The 25,492-nt window shown below is 35.8% G+C and overlaps 1 protein-coding gene across 4 annotated transcripts in view; it reads left to right on the top strand.

Moving 5' to 3' along the window:
* Positions 1 to 25,492, top strand: part of CSMD3 (CUB and Sushi multiple domains 3) — a 1,163,243-nt gene that overhangs the window by 515,573 nt on the left and 622,178 nt on the right. The window lies entirely within an intron of this gene.

Here is a 25,492-nt window from a genome sequence, read left to right on the forward strand (position 1 = left end):
CTGCTGAGCAGGGAGCCCAATGTGAGACTCCATCCCAGAACTCCAGGATCATGACCTGAGCTGAAGGCAGATGCTTAACTGACTGGGCCACCCTGGCGCCTCTGTTGTTATTTTTAATAATGGCATCCCTGCGTATTTCAGTGTCTTAGTACTCAAAACTTCATTATCCCTTCTTCACCCTCAGGGAACATTTTCAGTGAGTCAACACACTCTATAGATTCCCCTCAGGTGTAATAAGGGTATTATCAGGGAAATAGAGAAGGGGCAGATTTGAGATTTACTATCAGGGGACAAAAAGAAAGTATCTGACAACTGGATATGGAAAAAGAAAGTGACAAGAAAGAATCAAAGATGATGCTCAAAGATGAATCCATGAGATTAGAAAAATCTTAGGCTGTTAATAAGTATGAAGAAACTGAAAAATGGAGTTGTATGGAAGATTATCCATTTACTGAAACATTGTCATCTTTGGTAACACTTTTAGACATTTCCTCTATGGCAGGCATACTGCTAACCACTGTCTTATTTAATCCTGAAAACAAACTGATTGAGACACTATTATCTCCATTTTTAGAAATGAAAAAGTAAGATGTTGGGGCGCCTGGGTGGCTCAGTTGGTTAAGCGACTGCCTTCGGCTCAGGTCATGATCCTGGAGTCCCGGGTTCGAGTCCCGCATCGGGCTCCCTGCTCAGCGGGGAGTCTGCTTCTCCCTCTGACCCTCTTCCCTCTCGTGCTCTCTCTCTCTCATTCTCTCTCTCTCAAATAAATAAATAAAATCTTTAAAAAAAAAAGAAAAGAAAAAATAAGATGTAAAGAGAAATAGTCACGTTCCCAAGTTCAAATACTTGGAAAATGTATTTGTCCTTAAGTCCTCAAGGCTTAAGTCCTTAAGACTTCATTGAATGGGGAGAAAATCCAGATTTTAGAACATTAATGAGAAAATAGAAAATGATAAAATGGAAGCAACAGGTACCTTCCACTCACTTGGCAAAGTCAACTCAGAGGAAGAAGAAGAGAGAATCTAGATGTTTCTCAGGTTCAAATAAAGTTTTTCTGTTACAGGTAGATGTGTACTCATGACCTATCTTGTTTTCAAAGGCTTTGAAAACGACATGTAATGCAATAAATTTAAAAAGAAATAGTGAAATGGGGATAACAAAATAAAGCAAAATAGTTCCATATTCCTAAACAAAAGTTCATATACAAGTTAGTAGACAACTTTAAAGAATATTAGACTTAATATGACAGCTGTCAAACAAACAAGGAAACCTGACCAGTTTATACACAAACCGTTGTCTATGAAATACAAGTATATACAATGACACAGAAAAAAAAAAAAAAAAACCTTTTCCAGGCTTTGAGGTCTGAAATGCCTTGTGTTGTTTTTAAAAAACTGAATGATAGGTATTGTGGGTGTAACTTTTATCAATGTTCCAGCAATGACTAGAACAGTAAACTGTATAAAGTTGATTTTTTTATGATGTCCTCCACTCAAGACAAATTATAGTTATAAAGGACAACGTAGTGAAAATCGTCGTTTCAAGTGGTGTGATCCACGTATCCTGCTTCAATTTTTCATAAATTAGATGTGTGCGCTTTTTGATGGCAAAAAAGCCTGGAAAAAATAGAGAGCATATTTAAGAAAAATGATTAATGTTAATTCAGAAACAAAACCTCACACAGGAAGAAAAGTTATAGCCAGATCATGGAAGTTAAGGTCTACATAAAGTAAGATTGAGACTATAAACCATCTTTTTTCATTCAAGACTCTCATTTCAATAAAAAGAATGAATCATATTTATTACGATTATAAATTGTTCAAAGGCAGAAATAACATTACATTATTTTGTTATGTTTTACAAACCAGATAGCACAAGGGGCAGCTCTCTACTGGCTTCAGTCTCAGGAAATATTTGTTGAAAATTAATGTATGATTACTTTTCTTTGATTCCAAGATGCATGATGATATGTATCAACATATATATATATATATATATATATATATATATATATATATATATTAGCTGGGAGGCATAAAAACGTGCATGTTCAAGATTCATATGTTGATATTATTTCATCTAAATTTTACATTGTTTCTGCAGACACTAATCATTTATACATAGCTTTATTCGTTCCTTGTATGCAGGCATATGTGGGTACGGTTTATAAAGTACATTTGGCTATTAGAAATTACTGGCTGTGGTGCTGGAAACAGTAATGGAAGGAACATGCTGAAATAGTAATTGAAGTTTTAAAATGACTATCCACAGTGAGTCTGAACAAAGAATAGTTTTCATGTCTCATGGGTGCTTGGACAGAATAAATAAGCTTTTTCCCAGACAGCAGCATAAATAACAGTATCAGTGCACTGCACCTTTGAGAGGTTATTAATATAGCTGCTGTCTATGTATTGCATGGTTGAGCAATCAAGAAATTCTGATTTTAAAGGGACTGAAAGTTCACACAAATAACAAATTATTAATTAAAATAAAAAGAGCAATTTAGAAATTAATATTAATGCATTTTACACAAACCCAAAGATTTTTATTCCCTAAATGGGATATGTACACGAGATATTTGCCAGTTTACACTTATGGATACAATTATTCTTTTCTTGGAAGTGCAGTAGATATCCAAAAGCTGAAGTTTATGCAAAGAAGCAGATTATGCACTTGAACAATGTGTAGAATGTTTATCTTAGATATTTGTGATGTTCGAAGAAACATCATTCATTGGAGAATTGATAATTTGTTGACTAGGAAGTATTTAAGAGAGCTAATATTTATAGATTAGACAAAATTTTTGACAAATGTTCAGTCAATATTTATTTGGATGGCCCAAATAACCAGTTTTTGTCTGTCAAGGCACAAGAGCATGAACCACTCATGAGAGTAATATAAGGGGTGACTAAAGGAGGATTAGAAAAGAAGACAAAAGAAAGACAAAATACTGTTAACAGGTAAAAATCAGGGAGTCACCTTTTAATTCCATTATTGAATTAATTATTCACTTATTTTTATGCAATTATTAATGTAATTACTTATTTTGGATTCCACGAACATTAATGAACATCGGTAGGGATGCCAAATTAATACTATGTCAGATACACAGCATGTAATGGTTTTAATTATTTTGTATTACTTATAAGGCATAAACACAAAACTAGGTAATATATAGTAGACTATTTTGTTTACAAAAGAGGAAAAATTCTCTGCAAAATTCAGATGAGGAAGATTATTTCCATGTTTGGAGATGGTCAGAACTTGAGATGGAGGAGCAGAACTTGGGAATTGTTTTGGATTTCAAACATAGGAAGTTGGAAAGCATTCCACATATAGAGGATATGTCATGAGTAAAATCACAAAGTGAATTGGCATATCTGAGGAACAAGGTGGGGGAGGATGGGCATTCCAGTTTGGTTAGGTATATATATGAAAGAATATAAAGTGAGGTAAGTTAGGAAGGGTTATGTTATATAACTCCTCCCTTGAGTTTTTTTGGAAGCACCCCAAATCCTTCATTCCTGTCATCACCATTATATAGTGTATATACTACAACTGACTCATATATTTTTGCTTGGACTATAATTTATCATACGTATTGCTGACAGACTAATCCCATCAAAATCTCACATTTGTTATGTACCAATAATGTTCAAAGGCCCCATTTTATTTCTCAACTTCACACTGTAAGCCAGTAAAATGAGACAATCAAGAATGTGAACTCAGGTATCAGAGTATGTCAGTTCAAATCTTTGATCTTCTACGTAAGTAATAAACTCTCTTCATAATAATCAGATTTCTTATCTGTTAAAGAAAGTTCCAATACATTAGGACTTACTCCAAAGGGAGTTAAGAATTTGTATGAGGATGCAATGAGGTAATCCGTATAAAAGCACCAAGAATATGGGGGGAAACACAAACACTTAATGGATAGAATTGGTAGTGCTTTGGGAGTTGCCGCTCATAGTTAACTCATATGATTTCCAAAATTAACTATGATTTGTCTCCATCGAGGTATTTCTTTAATTCTCAACAGAAGTTTGTCCCAGCATCTCAATACTGAACAGAATCACTGTTCTAATTTTCATATACGTGTGACTTGTCCTGAATGAAAGCATACCTATTAACCATATTCTGCCCACTCACCTTGCAATGTCTTACTCACCTTTCACCTTCTCCAAAACTTCTCTCCCATTTCAATTATCCTTTATCCCCACTTCTTTAACCCTACTTCACATTTACTATCTTTACCACACAATTTAGTACTTAATTCTATTCTCTTTGGCAGTGATTCCCCACCATTTTATGCTCAATAGATTTATTTCTTCAACCAAAATCACCTTAGAAAGAACAAAATAATCAACACTTCTATAGTGCTGGAATTTTCATTGGATCTCTTTTGAATATTGCCAAGAAGAGGACAGTTAGCAATATGGTTTATCTATTACATTTGATTTTGAATCGAAGGATCACTGAACCTCAGTTCAATTCCTTTCTTCATATACAAAGGAAAAATACGTATCACAGTTTATTCGATAGATAATTGCTCTGGCCAAAGCTAAGGGCCATGACCCTCATTAACGAATATTTATTAAGGGCTTTGGGGGTCTTAAAGTTTTCAAACTTCTCTCACATATGTGTCAGGTTCCTACTCATATTTTACTTTTCTTCACAGGGTTTAGTCCAGTGACCATTATGCCTATATTTTTGTGCATATGATAGTTGCTAAATAAACATTTTGAACAAATATTATGGGGAGACTTATTAATTGTAACAAACAGTTTAAAAAGATAATAATGTGCTGACTGTAACCAGAAAAATTTGCCTGGTGGAAGACTTCCTGTTATGCAAAAGCAATTAGAAAATTTTGCCCAAGAGCAAACCAGAACCTGCTGAAATTTATCAACCAGAAACACTTATAGCAGGTGTTTGTCTGTAGCTGTTATTGATGCCTTCTTAGTTTCATGGAATAATGTTACAGATGAGATGATGCATAATAAGGGTGATATTAACAATTAATAGGGTGACATATGGTGAAGAAGATAGACAGATGGTTTAGATATGGGTATTTATCATACACTCATGTTTCTTGATGGTCTTTTTTTCCTAAAAATAATAGTTTGAAAATTTTATGTAATTTTAATAAGCAAATTTATTTTACTGAGCTCTGACAATGAATATATTTTAATGAGAAGATGTCATTTACATGTTATGTGATGCAGATGATAGTGATGCATTTATGTATATCATTTAAAATTCAAAACTACCTGAACAATTAGAAATTTTGCATTTCAGTAGTGCCCTTCCAACAATTGTTCAGAAATACATTCCACACATTTTGCCTACCTCATAAATTTATTAGGAAAATATGCAAATAGTTAGCAAATAAATGATTGTTTTGTTATATAGTGAGGGGGAAGGTATCTCAATAGTTATCAGTGAGAACATTCTATTGCCACTCTCCCATTTCCTGGGTGTATGACTTTGCTTATCTTGCTTAACATTTCCTAGGCTTCCATTTGCTTTTTTGGTGATTAATGTGGACTTCTTCCAGTTGTAAATTCTAAATATTCTTAAGTACAGTTACTGATTTTCTATACTTTAGAACATGTTAAGGTTATTCTTAGTTAAATGTTTGTCTTGGTCTGCTCTGGCAGGTGTAACAAAAATACCATAAACTGAATGGCTTAAAACAACAAAACTTTATTTCACCGTTGTTGAGACTGTAAGTCCTAGATGATGACTGTTTGGTACAACTTCCTCACTGTAGCCTTCAAACTGTAACCTCATGTGGTGGAAAGGGGAGGGGCCACTCTTGGATCTGTTTTATGAGATCACTAATCCCATTCCTGAAGGCTGTGCCCTTACCAACTAATCATCTCCCAAAATCTCTACCTCCTAATATTGTCACGTTGGAGGTCAGGATTCAACATATAAATTATTTTGGGGGGACACAAATATTAAGTCCATAGCAATGTTCTCCTTTACCTTTGCCAGCCCAGTGTCTGTTTCAGTTCCTGGCACAAAGCAGGCAATAATAATAACAATAATAATGATGGTAATATCTGATAAACATTACTAACAGTATTACTGTGTTTTATTGTACTATGTTTTAGGTAGCAGTTGAAAAAACAGATAAATGTTGCTTTTACTTAGGGCCAAAACTGCAGTTATCAGTCATCAAAGTATTTCAAAGTAGTTTAGAATCTGTGGGTCTTTTATACCTCATTTACTATTTAAAATATAATTTCATATTAAGTTAAAGGATTATCTTTGTTTATACATTTCCATACTAATAAGTGTACTTCTATGATATGTTCATTTTAAATAATGTATCCTTAGAAAAATAAAGTTGATTATAATGTGATTCTAGATCCTGCTATATTCTAAGGCCTATAGTTTTGAGAGTTCTTAAATGGAAAATGAAGATATTAATTATTAAAATTTATCAGTAACAATTATAGGTGAGTTGGGAGAGAAAATAAACAAGAAGCAACTCTTTTATTTTTGGCATACATAATTTTAAAGCCCTGAGGATTTGAAATTTGGTGGGAATAAAGGAGACTATGCAATGAACAAAGCACAAATGACTAAGGAAATAATAACCTAATAAGCAATGGACGTTTTAGCTGAACAACCAAGGAAAAACCTGAAATGTGTTATCTTTATGCAAGGATGAACAAATTGAAAACTAGTAAAATCAGCACAGGAAACTCAAAATTTTCAGGAGAAACTACTTATTTGAAAGGGAATTTTGAAGAATTGTTAAAATGAAATGACTTTTTTGTGTTTTGTATTTTTACAGTAAATCTATGAGATTCCTCAAAATTCCCTTATAATGTAGAAAGCCTTATTTCCTATGTTTGCTGACAGGATGTGCTATTATCACAAAGCACCTGGATGATCTATGATGACTTATTACCCTTTCCACTAATTCTGATCAGACAAAATGATGGGAGAAGTAAAGATGGTGGAGTGAGGGACTCCCTTACTAAGCTCCTCCATAGTGCAAACTCACTTTTATTTTAAAGTAGCAGGATAGCTACTTTTGGGCAGAAGAGTTTGTGGGAAAAGTGATCATAGCACAATCACTAGAATGTCTGACACTTTTTATATGCACTCAAAATAGAGAATTGTACAATGTGAAACAAAAAATATGCAGACCTGGGAAAGACAGACACCAAATAGGAAAGAAAAGGCATAGGCAAAATATTCAGAGACAGGATTGATGAGAAGGGGAAAATTATTACTATTTAAACTGAGTTTACTTGAAATTTAAAGAATCATGAATTTTACCCTTGATATAAACATACAGAATTTATCACATTTTGGCAGACCTTTCCTTGAATTAAGGTGTAAGCTATGTTTTACTGTTTAGCTAGTCTGACTTTAATTTTTCTGGATATCTAGGTTTCTAGCAACAGCATCCGCAACAACTATACATGCCTGGTACATGGCAGACACCCTCACAAATACTTGACTGAATGACTGTTTTGTTTCTCACGATGCTAGACACAATGTAAGAAGCACAGAATAGAATTGAACAAATCATGCCCTTGAGGAATTTACAGTCTCATTGAAAACAGTACATTCAAAATGAAACAACCAGAGAACACCCCTAAAGCCACAGAGGCAAGGTTGCACAGACAATGTTTATGTCATAAAAACAATTCAAAACAAAGGAAGGAAAGAAGACAGAAAAGAGAATGTTAACCTTTGAGAAATAAATTCCATAGACCATGAATATATCACTTAGTCACTTTCTCTTCAAGCTGAATATTACTGCATATTTCTTTATTTTGGAAATTATTTTTTAAACAAAATGGATATTGGAGTGCTAAATATTTATTTGGTAAGAGGAGAAAAAATGATGAGCTCGAAATTACATTTCTTTCAAGATGGGTGCTCTCCTTCAGTGGGAAAAACACAACAGAGAGGTGTGTATTACCATACATCACAGTAACAGACATTGCAGATGAATAGACACAGTGCTTTACATTCAATGAGGATAAACAACCATTCTGCTTAGAAAAGTCTAGAAAATTTGATTAAAAAGCGAATAGGGATTTAAGAAGGAGAGGCAGACAGACCTGTAAGTTAGGTATGGAACAATATACAAGACAGAGAACTATACATAAAGTTGCAGGGTCATGAAAGAGACCTATATTAGAAAGAGAGCAAGACACTGATGAATGAAATATGCAAGAGCATAAATGTATTGAAAGTGGCTAAAAAGGAGATATGTTGGTTAAACAGATGGATCTTATTTTGAAGGGTCTTATATGCCAATGACAAGGTAAATATTGGGTTTTGGAGGCATAAAGAAGGAGAGTTTTTTATTTTTAATTTTTTTAGAAGGATTTCTTATTAATTTAATTCATTGAACAAGTATTTATTCAGTGATAATTATGTGCCAGTCAGACCCTGGGGTAAGTACCAGAGATAAAAAGATAACTAAGACAAAATCTCTACTTGCAATGAACTTACTCTCAATGGTGGGGGGCAAGAGAAGATCCCAGAGTTAATATACAGTTATAATAATTTATCATAAGCTCCATGCTAGAGTTATATAAAAGGTGTTCTGGGGCTTGACAGAGAAGACTTCCAACAGGAGGAAGAAGCTGAGCTGAACCTTGAAAACAGAGTAGACAAGGCTAAGGAAACAGTGATGGCTGTGTACGGTACACAAGATAGAGGGAACCACATGGGAAAAGGCATAAATATCAGGGTACACTGTGTTATAGAAAATGGAATATGAGTGGAGAGAGGTAACACTGAAGGCAGGGTGTCCAGTTTGACTTTTGATGAAATCAGTGAAAAGAGAAATGCAGAGAAGGGGTTAGAAGAGTAGATTGGAGAGGATACCAATATATAAGGGATAAGGGGAGGAAGTTAAGCCTGTGAAAGAGACTAAAAAGTAGTAGCTGAAAGTAGAGATGGATAATAGGGGAGAATGGTGTTGTAACACCACAGTGAGGAGAGATTTTATAAATGAAGTGTGGTCAACATTGTTAAATGCTGCACCGTGGTTGAGAAAAATAAGAACTTGAGTTCAACAATGAAGAGGATACCAGTGACCTTGGTAAAACCATTTTCATGTGGAAGACACATGGCTATAGTTGAGGAGTAATGAGGTGAGAAAATTGAGGCTTGAAATGAAAGCAGAAGCTTAACTGTAAGGCAAAGGCAAGAGCTAGGTTAGTAGACAGAGGAGCGTGAAATTAGGGAAGGGCTCTCTTTAAGATATGAAAAGTTTAAATGATGAGGTCATGGCTCAGGTGCGTGTGAGACGTTAAAGATAAAGGTGAAACTAACATAGCATAATAAAATAAAATTAAAAAAAAAGATAAAGGTGAGAGCTGGGCCAATTGGAAGATACAGTTCCCCAGTATGAAGGGTCTGGGGTTCAGAATAGAGGGGATTGCACTGAGGTTGGATAGGAGTTCACACACTCTCTCCTTTGAGGTGGGAGACTGTGAGGAAGGAACAAATGAAGGTGCAGATAATTTTACAGGTGGGAAACAGAAGAAGGTGTTATTCTCAAATGGCGCTCTTCCTCCTCCCCAATTTTTTTGTCTGTAAAGTAGATGAGGTTATCTAAGGAGAGGAAGAAATCCAGCAGTTCTGTGATTAAGTAGGATGGAACTGAAGATGAAATTGATTGGAATAGAGAGCTAGGGGAAGTCACCAAGCAGTCAGCCTCTGAGAAATAGGTTCATATCCTGAGGGTTTGTTTCATTTAGCCCAGTGGTCCTCATCCCTGGCTGCACATTACAATCACCCAGAGAGCTTTTGAAATAAAAACCCATGCCCAGGTCCTAACCTATAACAATTTAATCCAAGTCTCTAGAGGATTAGATAATTCAGTTCATATACCCCTCTGAGATAAATTTGTCAGTTTAACTGCATTGAGGATTCAAAAACAGTTTGAAATGATATTCTGTTTTCTTAGGAAGTCTCTCCCTCCTTCCCAAGGAGTAATGTACTCACAGGCAGGCTGTTTGGAACATTTAGTTACACATATCGTATTCCTGTTCTACAGAGTAGCAAAGTGGAAGTTTGATGCATTCAGGTCACCAAGGCAAAGTATCAGCTCACCACTTCCTCTTCTTACTGGACACATCCAGATAGGAGAGAAATATAAATTTGCATGTTAAATGTCAAAAATGGACTCATTTTCATACTTATCATGTATTACCAGCTGGAAATGGCACCGATTTACTTTTGAGATAAGTGTTTCTTGGGAAGAAATGAAATGGGGTCACAAGTGAATAGCTGCACTTCATTTGCACTTCTGCTGTCCGTTTCGGACAGCTTTAGCTTATTTATTCCAAGGAAACAAGGCAAGGCGAATGTAGGTTTATAGCATGGAAATAATTTTGAGAAGAAAATTGAATAACACTATGACTTTATGAAACATGAATTATTTTAAAAGTTTGTTGTAAGTGCCAACATTTCAACATATGCATTACTTTTGTATGTCCTTTCCTTGTTGTCTATTGATTATCCAATTCATGCAGCACTTGCTTTAGTGGCTCATTATTTTAAATATTTTCTTTTAAAAAATACTTATTTCAAATTTCACATTTCTATTATACAGTTAAGGTCATTATTTATGACATTCTTACCGAGTACTATTTCATTACAAAACTCTTAGTTTTTGCACAAATTAAAAGGGTATCTTGGATGATTTTGAGATGTTCTAAGCTTATTTAAAGTTAATTAAATTCCAGGGTGCCTGGGTGGCTCAGTTGGTTAAGTGTCTGCCTCTTGATTTCAGCTCTGGTCATGACCTCAGGGTCGTGAGATTGAGCCCCTTGTCAGACTCCACACTGGGCGTGGAGCCTTCTTAAGATTCTCTTTCCCTTTCCAGCTGCCTTTCCCCACCCTCAGGAAGGAAGGAAGGAAGGAAGGAAGGAAGGAAGGAAGGAAGTTAATAAAAGTTCATGGTCATTTTCTTGGCCTTGGATAAACTCCTCTTTCAACTTTTGAAGGATAAATATTTATGTTTAACAGGATCTGCAGTTATATATTTATCCTGAAAATAAATACCTTGGGTGTTATGACATTGTTACCTTTCAATAACCATTAGCACATCTCACATCTCCTTGAAAATTTCCACCAAACTCTAAGGGGGAAAGAAAAGACAACAAAATATTTAGATATAGAAAAAAAAGCAAAAGAAATGAGAAACATTTTGTTGCTTTTCTAGATCTGCTTCCTTACAGATCAAATGTAGCTTTCGATAAGACTATTAGGAATGCCTTCTGAAAAGCTTATTATTTACCATTGTTTACATTTACTTTGTTCTTTTCTGCATAAAATTTCTTTCAAAATTATGCAAGTGTAGCACATATATTTTTCCTTCCTATTTAGAGTATTTTAGAAAGAAAATAAATCATAAAGACCATGTTGTTAAGAAGTGTTTTGTGAGGTCTTCATAAAAGGACTCCAGTTTTCGCCATTTTCATAACCATAAAACTATTTGTTAATTAAATACAGCAGCATTCATTCTGAGTCATGAACACCAAAGGCCACATTTAGCTTTTATTTTTTCTTTTTTAATTATTTCATCTGTTAGAAAGTACTGACAGGACTGGCTGATGTGAACCTGTCCCCCACCCCCTCAGCCCCCAGTAAAGCTTAACTGCCTGATAAAGTTAAAACCTGGGAGTATTATGAGTAGTTTATTTTAGAAATTATAATCACTAAGAAGGAAATGGGATCAGTATATTTAGTGTGAAAAACTGCAATTTCAAACAAATTGTAAGAGATATACTCAAATTTACCTACAGACTTGTGAAGACATTACAGCTCAGTAGTACTTTCAGGGGCTGAGAACTAGAATCAAAAAGAAGGTATGTGGGGGAAGACATCTACAGACTGAAGTGGCAGTACAGAGACTTAGTGGAGGAACTCTGATTTTAAGAAGACAAGTGCAGATCATACATAGATGGTTGTACATAAGACGAGCATTGAATATTGATATGTGAAATATACTTGTAAGAACGCTGCCAGGCTGTCTAAAGCCAAGAAGGGTTAGAAATGTGAAGTATGCTAAAGAATAATAATTTAAAAAAAATTTATTTATATGAAATAAGGAAAGCAATTATTCATATAATTATATATATAATAATTATAATGTAGGTGGGTATTTCCTAAAGTTATCTTTGAGTATTAATAATAAACACATAGAAAAGGTGTTCAGATAAACTGACAATTTGTTACATTACTTTAACTACAGAACTTGTCAGAATTTTTAATATTCCTGTTTTTTTTTGTTTGTTTGTTTATCTTTAAAAGTAGAGATGTAGTGTGTGACACAGGCTCCCAGAAAATGCTGAACCGGGGTGAACATTTTGGAAGATGCTGGTTTGGAGTGTGTAGTTGCAATATTCCCTAACTGTTCTCGCCTCTAGTTTCTCTTTTCTTGCATTTGCTCCTCATATCATTACTAAAGTACCCTGACTGAAAAAATAATAATAAATAAAAACAAAACCCTTTCAATATGCCATCCCATTCTGCAAATAATACATTGTTAACTGTTCAATTCAAAATTTTTTTTATTTTTTTTTTATTATGTTCAGTTAGCCAGCATATAGTACATCATCAAAATTTCTTAATGTGGCATTTTGGAGCCTCCAAAAACTGTCCCTGAACTTCTTTTCAACTTCATTCCTTCTTAGTTCCAAACACTGCTCCAGAAAGCTAAATATCACCGTGGCCTATATGTCCCTTTAGTGAAAGGAAAATACTTGGATTCAAGAACTATCTCCTCCATTGTGTGTTTTGGGTGATAGTATATATCAATATATTTAATTTCCTCTCTCTCACAGGAATTGTGCTGACTATATATATTATCTATAATGCAATAATTTTGCCTTTTGTAGATGAAAGTAGATCAAGAAAACACAGCCCTAAAGTGCTGGAACCAGGATTCAAGTTTAGTTGTGTACAGCTTCAAAGTTCATGTTGTTTTCACTCTCCACACTGAGTTAAAGAGCCTAAAACATAGAGAAGTGCAGAATAGATAGACCATGGACATGATGAATACCAGTTGAACTGTGCAAAGTTTTATGTAGTTTTGATTCTTATGAAGTCTCTTGGGAAAAAGATTGACTCTCAGTTTCAGCTTATATAAGACTTTTGGCTTCCTTAGGTAGGAATTTTTTTCTTGTACTACCTAAATCCTGACTCAACTGTGTCTTTGGATTTTGTGCAAACAATTTTTCTGATTTAACTTCTCCCTTTTCTGGTTCATCTCCCCTGAGTTGTCCCTTGAAGAAATCCCCTCCCCCCTTCTTTTTAAAACTAAGTTTCTCACCAAATTTCAAATTTCATCTATTTGATGGGTAGATATTCATAGTTTATCTTTTATCTTCTTCGCAGTCAAAAATTATAGTAAACATTGGCATACCTAATTATACTTCAAAAATGTACTCCAGGAAGCTTGAGATTATGGTTAATATATATATTGACGAGTTTTTAAAGAAACATGGAATTTTACAAATAGATATTCAGGACCTATGGCCATAATCTGCAAAAAATAAGAGAAATGATATTATTTCTTAGTAAAGAAGAATTTGGATGTGTGGGTGAGAAGAGGAGGAAAAATCTGGAAAGTTGGTAGGATATTAAGCAATTTGGGAAGAGACTGAAGCCTTAGGAAAAAGTAGCCAGTGAGAAATCCTTGGATCAGATGAAGAAAAGATCTATGAGAAAGGAATGATCTAATATGTAATCCTAAATAATCCTAAATTAAATTCTTAATTTAATTTTTTGTGTTGCCATGTAAACTCTTTACCTTGTCTCTGTCCCCACATCTTAAGTAATAAGTAATAGTTGATCCTAGTAATTGATAGTGGTTAGGGAAGACTAGATAATAAATAAAAAGAATAATTATCTCCTTTTCCAATTATTAGAGGGTTTTTTTGTTGTTGTTGTTAGTGAAGTTTAGAGTTCTCAGATATTGTAGAGGCTTGATTTTATTAAAGCATGGGAATATATGTGAGGTGTTTTTTTTTTTGTGAGTTGTTCTTTTGATCAATCTTGTGGTGCATTGCTTGATAGGAGCTCTGGTGATATAAAAATATTAGTCATTCTTTTTCAGCCTTATGGACTCAGTATGTGCCTCATAGGGATGTCAGAGGAATGTGTCAAGAACTATGAAGGGTCTGAGGTTTTACCATACTTGCAAATTTATAAGTTGGCTTGCCATACTTTTATGGATACTAGCAGAAATTAAAAGACCCCTAGGTCAGGGATAAATGACAGTTTACTACTCACAACATGAGTAGAAGGCAGATCTTTACCATTGTTGCCAATTCCCTGAGCCCCCAGTTTCTTGAAGACCAGGTAAGAGTGGCTCATGCAATAGGTTGCATTATAGGAAAGGAACCCTGAGCATTGGGAATCCAAATCTTTTATAATGGGCATTATGCATGCCTATTTCTTTGCTCTGGAGGGAGATACCATCTCTATCTTCCAAGACTGTAAGTAAACTTGTCCTTTGCTCTGGAAGGAGACACTGTCTCTGTCGTCCAAGGCTGTTCAATATATAAACAACCTTAAAAAGATACTCCAGAACAAAGACAGTTAGTGCTTTTGCTTGCAAGATGTGTACAATTATGATAGACCCATGGAGAATTGCCTCCTGACAATATCTACCTCTCATTTCTCTATCTTGGCTTCTGGTGCATTTTCCCATGAGAATTCCCATTAGTCAGAGGCTGATTAATCTGAATGCCAGAGGCTGGAAACAAATCTATTCAATTTTCATCATACAGCATTTAATTAAGATTATTATCAACAGGACTCCAAACTACAGAATGAGGCCAATCCCCAGGGACCTAAACCCAAATATCATAACAAATTACATCACAGATCAGTGTCTGCATTAAAAAATCATGTGGCTTTTTCCTTTCATTTCTATATTGATATTTGCACTTGTCCCGAGGTGTTAATCCAGGTACTATGAGATACATTAACAATTGCCTTGGCTCACAAGGTAGAAGTGTAGGGCAATTCTACCATCTCTAACAACCCTGACGAAAAGTTTAGGTTGATGTGAATGACTTCAGAACCAAGGTGGCATCACTGATCATTTCAGCTAAGGCCAGTAGCTTCTCCCACGTAACCAGAGTAACCTCAAATGGTGAGATCTCCACAGTTATCTTATTGTTACGTGATTTATAGGTGGTGTTTCCTTAAACTCTTGAATGTCTCTTATTAATACCCCTAAATCATATTTTGGAAAGGGAGCCTGGTTAATACATGTCTTCCCCATAAGAAGAGTCCCTAGGGCATACCTCATGCCTCTGGAAAGAACCTATTTTTTAAAATTGCTGCCCTCACCCCCAAGGAGGACTACATCAGTTGGGGGACCCCAGTTGATAGTGCTTTCAAAGTGCTTCCAGATGGTTGGTAAAAACAGCTTTTGCAGTGAAGTTCAAATAATAGAGTTTGGTCCTTGTTTTAGAAGAACTCTCTGTCCTAGTCATCTATGCCATCAGAAGGTTGACATTTGTCCACCCCATGCAATGACAAAGTAAGAACTATAAGAATGGAGATGGGAAAATATCTGGAGGTAAGAACATGTGTTTTAACTGGGAAGTGTAGAAATTAGGGTTATCTCCTGCTGTTTCCATAGACCTCTTTGTTAAGTTTAAGGACAATCATGGTCAAACCATTATAAAAAACATGGGTCAGGAGATAACAAATCTATCAGTAAGTTAAATTTATGGACTCACAACACTTAGGGAATGCTATTCTAAGGTATTTTCCTTAAAAAAAGATTCCAAAGGTGATTCTGAGAAACAAAGATCATTAATGTCACTCCCTCCGTCATACTGCACTTTCCCTCTATACCAGGTGTTGTTCCCCCTTCACCATCACAAAATCTGTGTGTCTTTTTCATCTTTTCTCCAATCATCAAATATTCTTATATGGACATTTCATTCAAATATATCATATAAAATAGGAATTAGGGCATTTTTGTAAAACTTTCAGAGACCCAATATGTCCCCAAATTTGGTCCTTCTGTAAAGGGGCTCAGTGATCAGTGTATACTTAACAAAGTGATCATTATCCTTATAATCTACTCAGTGATCAGTGTGTACTTAACAAAGTGATCATTATCCTTATAATCTAGGGTTATGTCAGTGCAATGAAAGAATCCAGGTCACTGAAGCAGAGTTAAGTCTGAATCCCCTAAACCATTTTTTTTTTTTTTAACCCAGACTGCAAAAACAAGCAGAGGTATAAAAACGAAGCAGGGATGTAGTTGCTATTAGGGGAAGAAAGACAAAGCATGAAATGGTCAATATAGAATCTCAAATTGCAAAATAGATCTGTATATACCCCAGCCCTTTGATCATTATGCAGAAAGTAGGTAAGATAAGATATGATCCCCTTCTGGAGATGGTCTCATTCAGTGACCAAACTGTCTTGCAAAAGCTTATGGACCAGAAGAAGGGGATGAGGTGGAGTTAGGGACTTTTTTCCATTTATAAAGAGCCCATTCTAACACTCAGCAATTCCAGATGCTTGCAGATGGTAGAGAACATGAAAAGTCCATCAAATACTTTTACTATCAGCCCATTTTTGAGTGGCTTTTGTGATAATGGTTCAACCACTTTCAGACTGAAAATAGTTCTGAAAGCCAAAAACATGACAAGTTTTACTTCAAGGCTCCAGTAGTACAGATTTGGATTATCAGACTGGATCAGCAACACCATAATCTGAACAAGTGTCAACTACTGATAAAGCACTAAAGCACCACTGATAACTTTGAGAGGAGATCACAGGTCAGTTGTAGTCAATCTACCAGAAGCAGACAGGAATCTGACTTAGGTAATGAGACTTCCCTTATCACAAGACAAATGGGACAGCTTTTAGCAGAAATCAAAAATCTTGGATGTGATGATCTTTTCTGTACCAGAAACATAGAGTCCTTTACTTGGTACCCAGTTTATAATAATATATGTATTGCCATGTCCAGTAAGATGATTGGCGGCATTTTTGGTAGTGCAGGCTTGACCAGCAGCATGGTTCCAGTAGGTCTCATCAGAGAAAAAGTCCTTAACATGGGCATCTGCATTAATGACTCAGATGGTTTAATTATTAGCCACATTTGTTTTCAGAGTTCACAGCCCCAAAAAGGTATCTTTCATCTTCTGATCTGTAGTTTTCCAAGTGGGAGACTAAATATCTAAGATATTGACAACAATCAAAGTCAGTAAATATATAAGGCTCATCAAGGGATTATTGACCATAGCTGTGGGAATGGCCTTGAATTCTGCCCATTGAGTAGAGTGATCATGTCCATTTTATATTTGGTAAGGCAAATGTTAAGTTTGACCAGCCATGTACATTAGCAGGATAGCATTATTGAGACAAGCCCATGTATTCAGGGCAAACTCGGCATTGATGGTACACTGAACCAGGTGTTTACTTGAGACAGTCAAGATAGGGGATAAAGTTTTCCCCAGAAGAAGAAAAAACTCTCTTTTTCTTATAAAACTGAAATGTCTTATGGTTCAAGTAGGATGCATTCTTGAAAATATCATTTCCATTTGGTGACAAGCAAGGTTTATGGGCCCTTCTCACCTTGTTATTCAATGAACACAAGCTGACCCACCCAAAATGGGAATATCAAACTGGAGAGTCACAATAACTCCGTAGGTCAGACGTTCAGATTTGATAAGAACCCCATATAAAAATAGCTGTTTTTCAAATGGAATGACCTGGTAGCCTTGCTATTGACAATGGCTTCTTTTTGCCAGAGACTTCAATTAGCAAAACCATTAGTTACAGACATTTATAGCTCAAAAGAGTTATTTATATTGCAGGGTGAAAGATAATAGTACTTTTCTACATGATGATCTTCCCAGTTGAGAGAATCCTCTTTGGCATTTGTGGGCATTCATAGTACAAGCATCAATACTAATAATATATTAACAGTAGAATCCTTAACAATAATACATTGTATTGGCCCAAAGAACCCTGCCCCCAAGGCACCATTAGTTTCTGTTCCTCAATGTGATTTCTACTCAAAAGTCGCCAATTTCATTTGGGCATCCAGCATTCCATAGGACTAACTAGAATGGTGACTTAATTGCCTCTATCTAGAGTAATAAAATTGTTTTTTAAAGATGTATTTATTTATTAGAGACAGAGTGCAAGTGGGGGGAGGGGCAAAGAGAGGGAGAAAATCCCCAAGTAGACTCCCCACTGAGCATGGAGCCTGACGTCGGGCTCGATCCCAGGACCCCAAGATCATGACCTGAGCTAAAATCAAGAGCCAGACACTCAACCAATTGAGCTACCCAGGCACCCCTAGAGTCATAAAATTTTGAATCTGTCCTGTCTCCTAAATTCTCCAGCGTATTTGGAGAGCTTAATATGGCCTTTGGTCCCCATTGGGGGTCAGAAAGTCTTCAGTCCCACCCTTAATCATCCTCATCTTTAAAGCAACAGACCAGGTTGGTAGAAGGAGGGAGGGATTAGGAAACATGGGGCAAGAGAGTGGCTTCATGCCAACAAAGTTGAGTTTACTTTTAGTTTTGAGTAGTGTAGTGGCTGCCTTCAAAATATTTTTAGATGTCTTTGAGTAACTTTCTCATCCTCTAGTAAGTCAACTTTGTCAGCATTGAAAACTCAGTCTGGGGCAATAAAACCCTGAATATTAGCCAATGCTTCATTTATGGTTTCCTTTGGGGGTTTGTCTCAGTAATAACTCCCCAAGAGGGTTAAAGCTCCATTATAGCAACCAGAACCCATTGTCAGAGATTCTGAAGTCTTTTAATGGTATCTCCAAATGGTTCTGTGGTTGACATTATACACTGCAGAAAGTTCTGAGTATTAGATGATCCCACTATTTTCATTCTTCCTTATCAAGCATTATTCTTCCAGCTCTCTCACCTCTGAAGTGAACCAAAGTTCTATTAGTTTGATTTCTTCCCATAGTAGTCATAAAAATTCCCCTATTTTACCTTTAGTGATGTAAGCATCTCCATAGCTTCTCAGCAAGTGGATAGAAAAGTTCTGCCCCCCTTTCCCCAGTACAAATCTTAACACTAGTTTTACTACAGTGTGTACCTGAAGCTGACTGCCAACCTGGTGAGATATTTTCCTACCTGGAAGAGAGTTAGCATACTCAGCATTCTGTTAGGATAGCTTTCTTGGCTCTTCACAGTACTCAGCCTGGGGCACTCCTACCCCCCATGCTTCCTCCTTCATTCGACAGACAATAAACTAGAGGAGCATTGACTGCCTGATGGACCATTCAATGTGGTCATTATGTTTGCTATTGATTTCCAGAGGCTTTTGTCAAATCACATTAATTGGCTTGTGAGATGATCATTCTTCTCTTAAAGAGCCTTGTTTTTGTCAGAATCCCATTCTCATAATCCAAACTGTCAAAACCTAAAAGATCTGAGATTTTACCATACTTTCAAATTAAAAAGTTACGCTTCCACAGTTTCATGGATGTTGGCAGCAGTTAAAATTTACTACTCACAAACTGAGGGTTGCTGGAGTGGTGTGGGTGGGAGGGACGGGGTGGCTGGGTGATAGACATTGGGGAGGGTATGTGCTATGGTGAGCGCTGTGAATTGTGTAAGACTGTTGAATCACAGATCTGTACCTCTGAAACATATTATACATTATATGTTAAAAAAAAAATAAGATAGTAGGAAAGGAGAAATGAAGGGGGGGAAATCGGAGGGGGAGATGAACCATGAGAGACTATGGACCCTGAGAAACAAACTGAGGGTTCTAGAGGGAAGGGGGATGGGGGGATGAGTTAGCCTGGTGATGGGTATTAAAGAGGGCACGTTCTGCATGGAGCACTGGGTGTTATGCACAAACAATGAATCATGGAACACTATATCAAAAACTAATGATATAATATATGGTGATTAACATAACATAAAAAAATGTTTACTACTCACAACAATGGGAGTAATCAGAGTTTCAGCTTTGGTGTCAGCTCCTCAAGTCCCAGTTTCCACATGCCCAGATAAAGAGGACAAGACATCCGTGCACATGCTGTGCATTGCAGGAGAGGAACACTGACTTTAGGGAACCCTAATCTTTTATAAAGGGCAATAATTATGCCTACCCTATTGCTCTGGAGGGAAATATAGCCCTATCTTCCAAAAGTGTAAGAAAATCTGGCAGTTATTCTAAAAGGAAGGCTTCTAAGGCTGTTTGATATATAAACATTCTAGAAAAAATAGTCCAGAACAAATGATTCTGCATGCAAGAAATGCAAACATGGAAGAGACCCATGGAGAATTGTCTCCCAACAGCCTAGAAACAACCTACTTAATCCTGAGGGCACTAAATTCCTCCTCAGCAGCCTGTATGAATCTATGGGTCATGACTGCCATGATGGTTCTAAAGGGGATTGATCGCTTTCCCATCCATGTGTACGGAAAAAGTGTTACTAGCACAGTGATTAAAAAAATGTGGCCACCCATAGCAGTGAAAGAAAATTGAAAAATAATTACAAATATGAAATTGGTATAATTTATTTTAGTAAATATTACAACTTTCCATATTGAATATAATTTATCCTAACCAATGAAGGAAATGTCAGCCAACAATTCTTTTATGTGCCAAAGCTAATCAGAAGACTCATCTATAGATATATTGATATAGATCCAGTAGACAATTAAGCAAAATAATTTGAGTTAAGTGGGTGTGGATAAAGAAAAATATATGGTAATAAATCTTCAGTGAATTCTTTAGAATTTTAAAGACTAAAATGTTTAGGAGGATAATTTTTTTTAAATATCAACATGAAAATATAAGTTTCTATGATATGCTTTAGGTTAATCTGATTCAATATTTTCTCAAAGGACGTAGAACAATATGATAAATTCACAATTTAATGCTGGTTCCTCAGATTTCTACAAAAGTAGAATTGCGCCTTACCGCTCCACTAACTAGTAAATGAAGAGGCAAAAATCCTAAATTCCATGTAGTCCAGGTCAATTGTAACATCAGTGTTCAGGTCATGAGAAGGTATATGAGAGGGCTGAAGTAGGAATAGACTTGAACCATCTAATAATTTGGAATTAAGAATTCAAAACTTTTGCATTTGATATTTTAAAGAATGTTCCATGTGTCCAGATTGTGATCTATATCAATATAAAATTGAAATTAAGCTCATTTATCCTATTAATTAATATATTATTGTTCATTTTCAACACCAGTTTCTATTTTATTTATTTACAGAGTTAATCAAAACCTTGCATGTTACACAATAATAATATAAAAGATTAAAACCAGAGTTTCAATTTTATGTCTTCTCTGATTTCCCACAGTGTTGTTCAACAACTAAGGAATTAATGTTTTACAACAGAATTGAAAATTCAGTCTATCTCCTCATAATGATATTATCTTGACAGAATTGAAAATACAGTTTATCTTCTTATAATGATCATATTATCTCATATGTGATGAAAAATAAATAAAACATACTGTGGTCTTAGCAATAAAATATTCTGTTTTCTATAAATTTGTATGCCTTTGGCAACTAATATATGTGTAGGAATGTATGAATGAACATGCATTTATGTCTATGTTCATATACATATATATATTATGTAGTTTAAATCTTACTCAATTTCATATTACTTTAATGTAGCAATCAAGTGTCAAATGTGTATATCGTTAAATGCATATATTATTAAAATAGGCACTGCCACTAAGTTTATACATTTTTGTTACTCCATTACACTTAAACTTTTCATTCAAATTATGCAGTCAGAAGTAAAGAAAGTCTAAATATAGCATTTCCCTTTGCTAAAAACAAAATAATCACTAGAGCACTAATATCTAACAAAAAAGAAAAGCCTTCTTCACTTGTAACACAAAATTTGGGCTTAAGAACTACAATGACAAGTGAAAATAGTATACTATGTGATAAATTTTATTAATACTAAAGCAACAAAACATAGTGCCATCAGCAAGCTATGTGTAATTATATTATTGGCAGGAAAATTGAATTCTTCAAGCATAAGAAAGGCATTTCCTTTGAAAATAGTTCACAAATATTCAAATATTACAATCTTCAAGCACTAAAAAATGTGACTAGTATTCTTGATACCTTTTCCTATTGGTTTTTGTTAGGCACTGTAAATTTATGAAGTTATTTAACATTGGAAGATTGCTTAAAATTTTATTGCAACGTCATTTGTGCATAGTAGTAAGGAATAATAATATTTATAAAAATATTTCTAAGTGGATAATGATTTGGCTGGCAAATATAAGGGTAGTAGGAAATACCTATTTTAAACTTGAAATCCTCCATCTTGCTATGTGTAAATAAATCAGTGAAAGGGGCCACTCCATGGTTGTTTTGTTAGCCTTACTTTTTTTAACCTGGAGATTAGATAATAGAAATTACAATTCCTGCCACATCTACTTATTATCCCTTTTACGTTGTAGTTAAAATTAGAGCGTGTTCTCTCTGTCCCTCTATTACTCTCTTCTATGCCCGTCTCATTCATTCTTGTATCTCTTCTTGCCCTTACTTCCCTACACACACACACACACACACGCGCGCGCGCGTGCGAACACACAAACACACACATATAAATTGTATCTTCAGGAATTGTCTATTGCCTCTTTCATGGAAGAGTAACATCAATTCATTAATAGCTATGTTCAAATTAATCTGGCAAATAGTTTACCAAAGTGACCAATTTTCTGTGTTTTTTTTTTTTTATCATATGAGGCTCAAATAAGTGAGAGATTATAATCAGTTGGGTCAGAACAGAACCCTGCAGGTAGACAGCTAGTCTACTTCTCTCTTTACTTTCTTAATTTTTAGCATCACAATTTCCTTCTATACTACTAACTAAAGTGCTGTATTCAGTCTTAATCTACTCTACACATATTTATAGATTATTGACTGAGTTCATTCTGTACATCACACATTGGACTAGGCTCTGGGACTAAAACATGAAACAGTAATGGACATGGTTTCGGGCGCCTGGGGGGCTCAGTTGGTTAAGCGACTGCCTTCGGCTCGGGTCATGATCCTGGAGTCCCGGGATCGAGTCCCACGTCGGGCTCCCTCCTCGACAGGGAGTCTGTTTCTCCCTCTGACCCTCTTCCCTCTCGTGCTCTCTATCTCTCATTCTCTCTCTGTCAATTAAATAAATAAAATCTTTAAAAAAAAATAATGGACATGGTTTCTGCCCTTATTGAACTTACTGTCTAGTAGTGGGGGAACAACACACACACACACGCATGCACGTATACACATATGCAATTCAGTCAGAATTATGACATCCTAAGGGACGTTTGGCTCAATAAAAAACATCAAATGGGATCATTGCCTAGAAATGGGAAGGTTTATTTGACCAAATGGTGGTTAATTAGACTTCTGAAGGATGAGGAAAACATAACCTTGAAAAGAAGGGAGGGAAGAGTTTCTAGGCAGATGGGGGAAGATGCACACAGGCTGTGGCTGGAGGGAATATGGGTGGAGAGGTGAGGAGGCCAGAGTAGCTAGAGATAAATATTGTTTTGAAATAAGCCTGTAGAGGCAAGTAGGGTCCGACTATGCAGGATTTTGTAGTCTCTGTTATGTTTGGCTTCATTCTAAGAGCATTGGGAAGTCATTTGTTGTTGCTGCAGTGGTTTAGAGGCTGAGGGCATTTATGATCAGACTTGCATTTTGAAAATATAACATGCGGCTTATAGTGATGAGAATGGAAGGAAGATCTTCTCAGCAAGACGTTATAATAACTTGGGTTGGGGTAGTCATGCTGGAAATGGAGGGAAGTGAATGAGAAATTATGTAGGAGGAAATTTCGGAGATTATGTAGGAGGAAAAATCCATAGGATTTGGTGATAGATTAAATAAAGTGGGACTGGGTGAAAAAAATTCAATATTATAAATAACTTTTGGATTTCTGATTTATATCATTTTCTAGTTATATGTGGTTATGCAACAAATCATCCCAAAACTTAGTTTATTTTTTTTAAAGATTTTATTTATTTATTTGAGAGAGAGAATGTGAGAGAGAGAGCACATGAGAGGGGGGAGGGTCTGAGGGAGAAGCAGACTCCCTGCCGAGCAGGGAGCCCAATGCTGGACTCAATCCCGGAACTCCAGGATCATGACCTGAGCCGAAGGCAGTCGCTTAACCGACTGAGCCACCCAGGCGCCCCAAAACTTAGTTAGTTTAAACACTGACAATATTTATTTTGCTCAGGTATCCGCAATCTTGGCAGGGCTTAGCAGGGGCAGCTAATCTTTCTATCACTCGGCATTTGCTGGGCAGTTCAAAGGCTGGGAGAGGGAATCATCTGAAGTTTCTCTTCCCATGCCTGGGGTTTGAGGCTGGCTAATGTTGAGATGTGTTAGAGGTGTGGCCTGGACACCCACACGTGGACTTTCTGTGTGGTTGCCTCACTTCTTTATAGCACAGTGGCCGGGTTTCAAGGGCAAACTCCCTGAGAGTGCCAAGCAGAAGCTCTAGAGCCTTTTATGACTTTGCCTTAGAAATCACTCAGCATCATCTCCATCACAATATATTCATTAGAAACAAGTCAGTAAAGCTGACCTCTATTCAAGAGAGGAAGTGTGAAAGAATTTGCAGACTTGTTTAATTCCAGCATCGACAACTTGATGTCAGACAGCCCCACTATTGAGAGAGAAAACTTTAGGAAAAGACCACATTTGGAAAAAAATATGTATTTTTTTTCTTTTGCTTTTGTTTGATATTTAAGCATCTGTTTTGCATGCTCTGCTTTTTCCAGAATCTGTCTATTACTTTTAAGGTATTGACTTCTAAAACCTATCTAACCTTGACTTTTCATCTACTAGTATCTCCAGCTGTTTCTTGCCCCTAGGATGTCTCCACATCATCTCCAATTTAAGTTGTTAAAAATCAAACACCTTGTCTTCCCTCACATTTTCTCCTTTTCTTGAAATCTTCTTTTCAGTTAATGGAGAGCTCATTCTGGTTCAAACTTACATTTTTCCTTAATGACTCCTCCTCAGTGCCAATCCCAGTCTGTTGCCAGATATGGTCGGGTCCACTATAGACAGCTACCTTACATCCACCCACATCTTATTGTCTTTCCTCTTTCTTTTTGTCCATTTTTGCCTTATTCACAGTGTTCTGGACCAGTGATGTTTTTCCTGATCCTAGAAGATGTCAGCTCATTTTCTCCTCAGGATTTTGCTCTTGAGGTTGCTCTTTCCAGAATAATTTTCCCAGAAATTTTGCATATCTGGTTCCCTTTAATCATTAATTTTTCTATTCAGACTCCTCTGACCACTGTTGCTGACATACCCCTCCCATTCTAATTATTCTCTTTTAACCTTTTAAAATTCTTTTCAATAAAATGAATAAGTTATATGGATGTAGTGTGCAGCATGGTGGCTATTGTTAATAGTACTGTATTATTAACTATACTTATAGTTACATAATGACTATTATTACACTTTACAATGGCTAAG

This window comes from Eumetopias jubatus, unplaced genomic scaffold, assembly GCF_037043125.1.
Source record: "Eumetopias jubatus isolate StellerSeaLion01/CBP00866 unplaced genomic scaffold, mEumJub1_p1.0 scaffold_4, whole genome shotgun sequence".
NCBI classification, from domain to species: domain Eukaryota; kingdom Metazoa; phylum Chordata; class Mammalia; order Carnivora; family Otariidae; genus Eumetopias; species Eumetopias jubatus.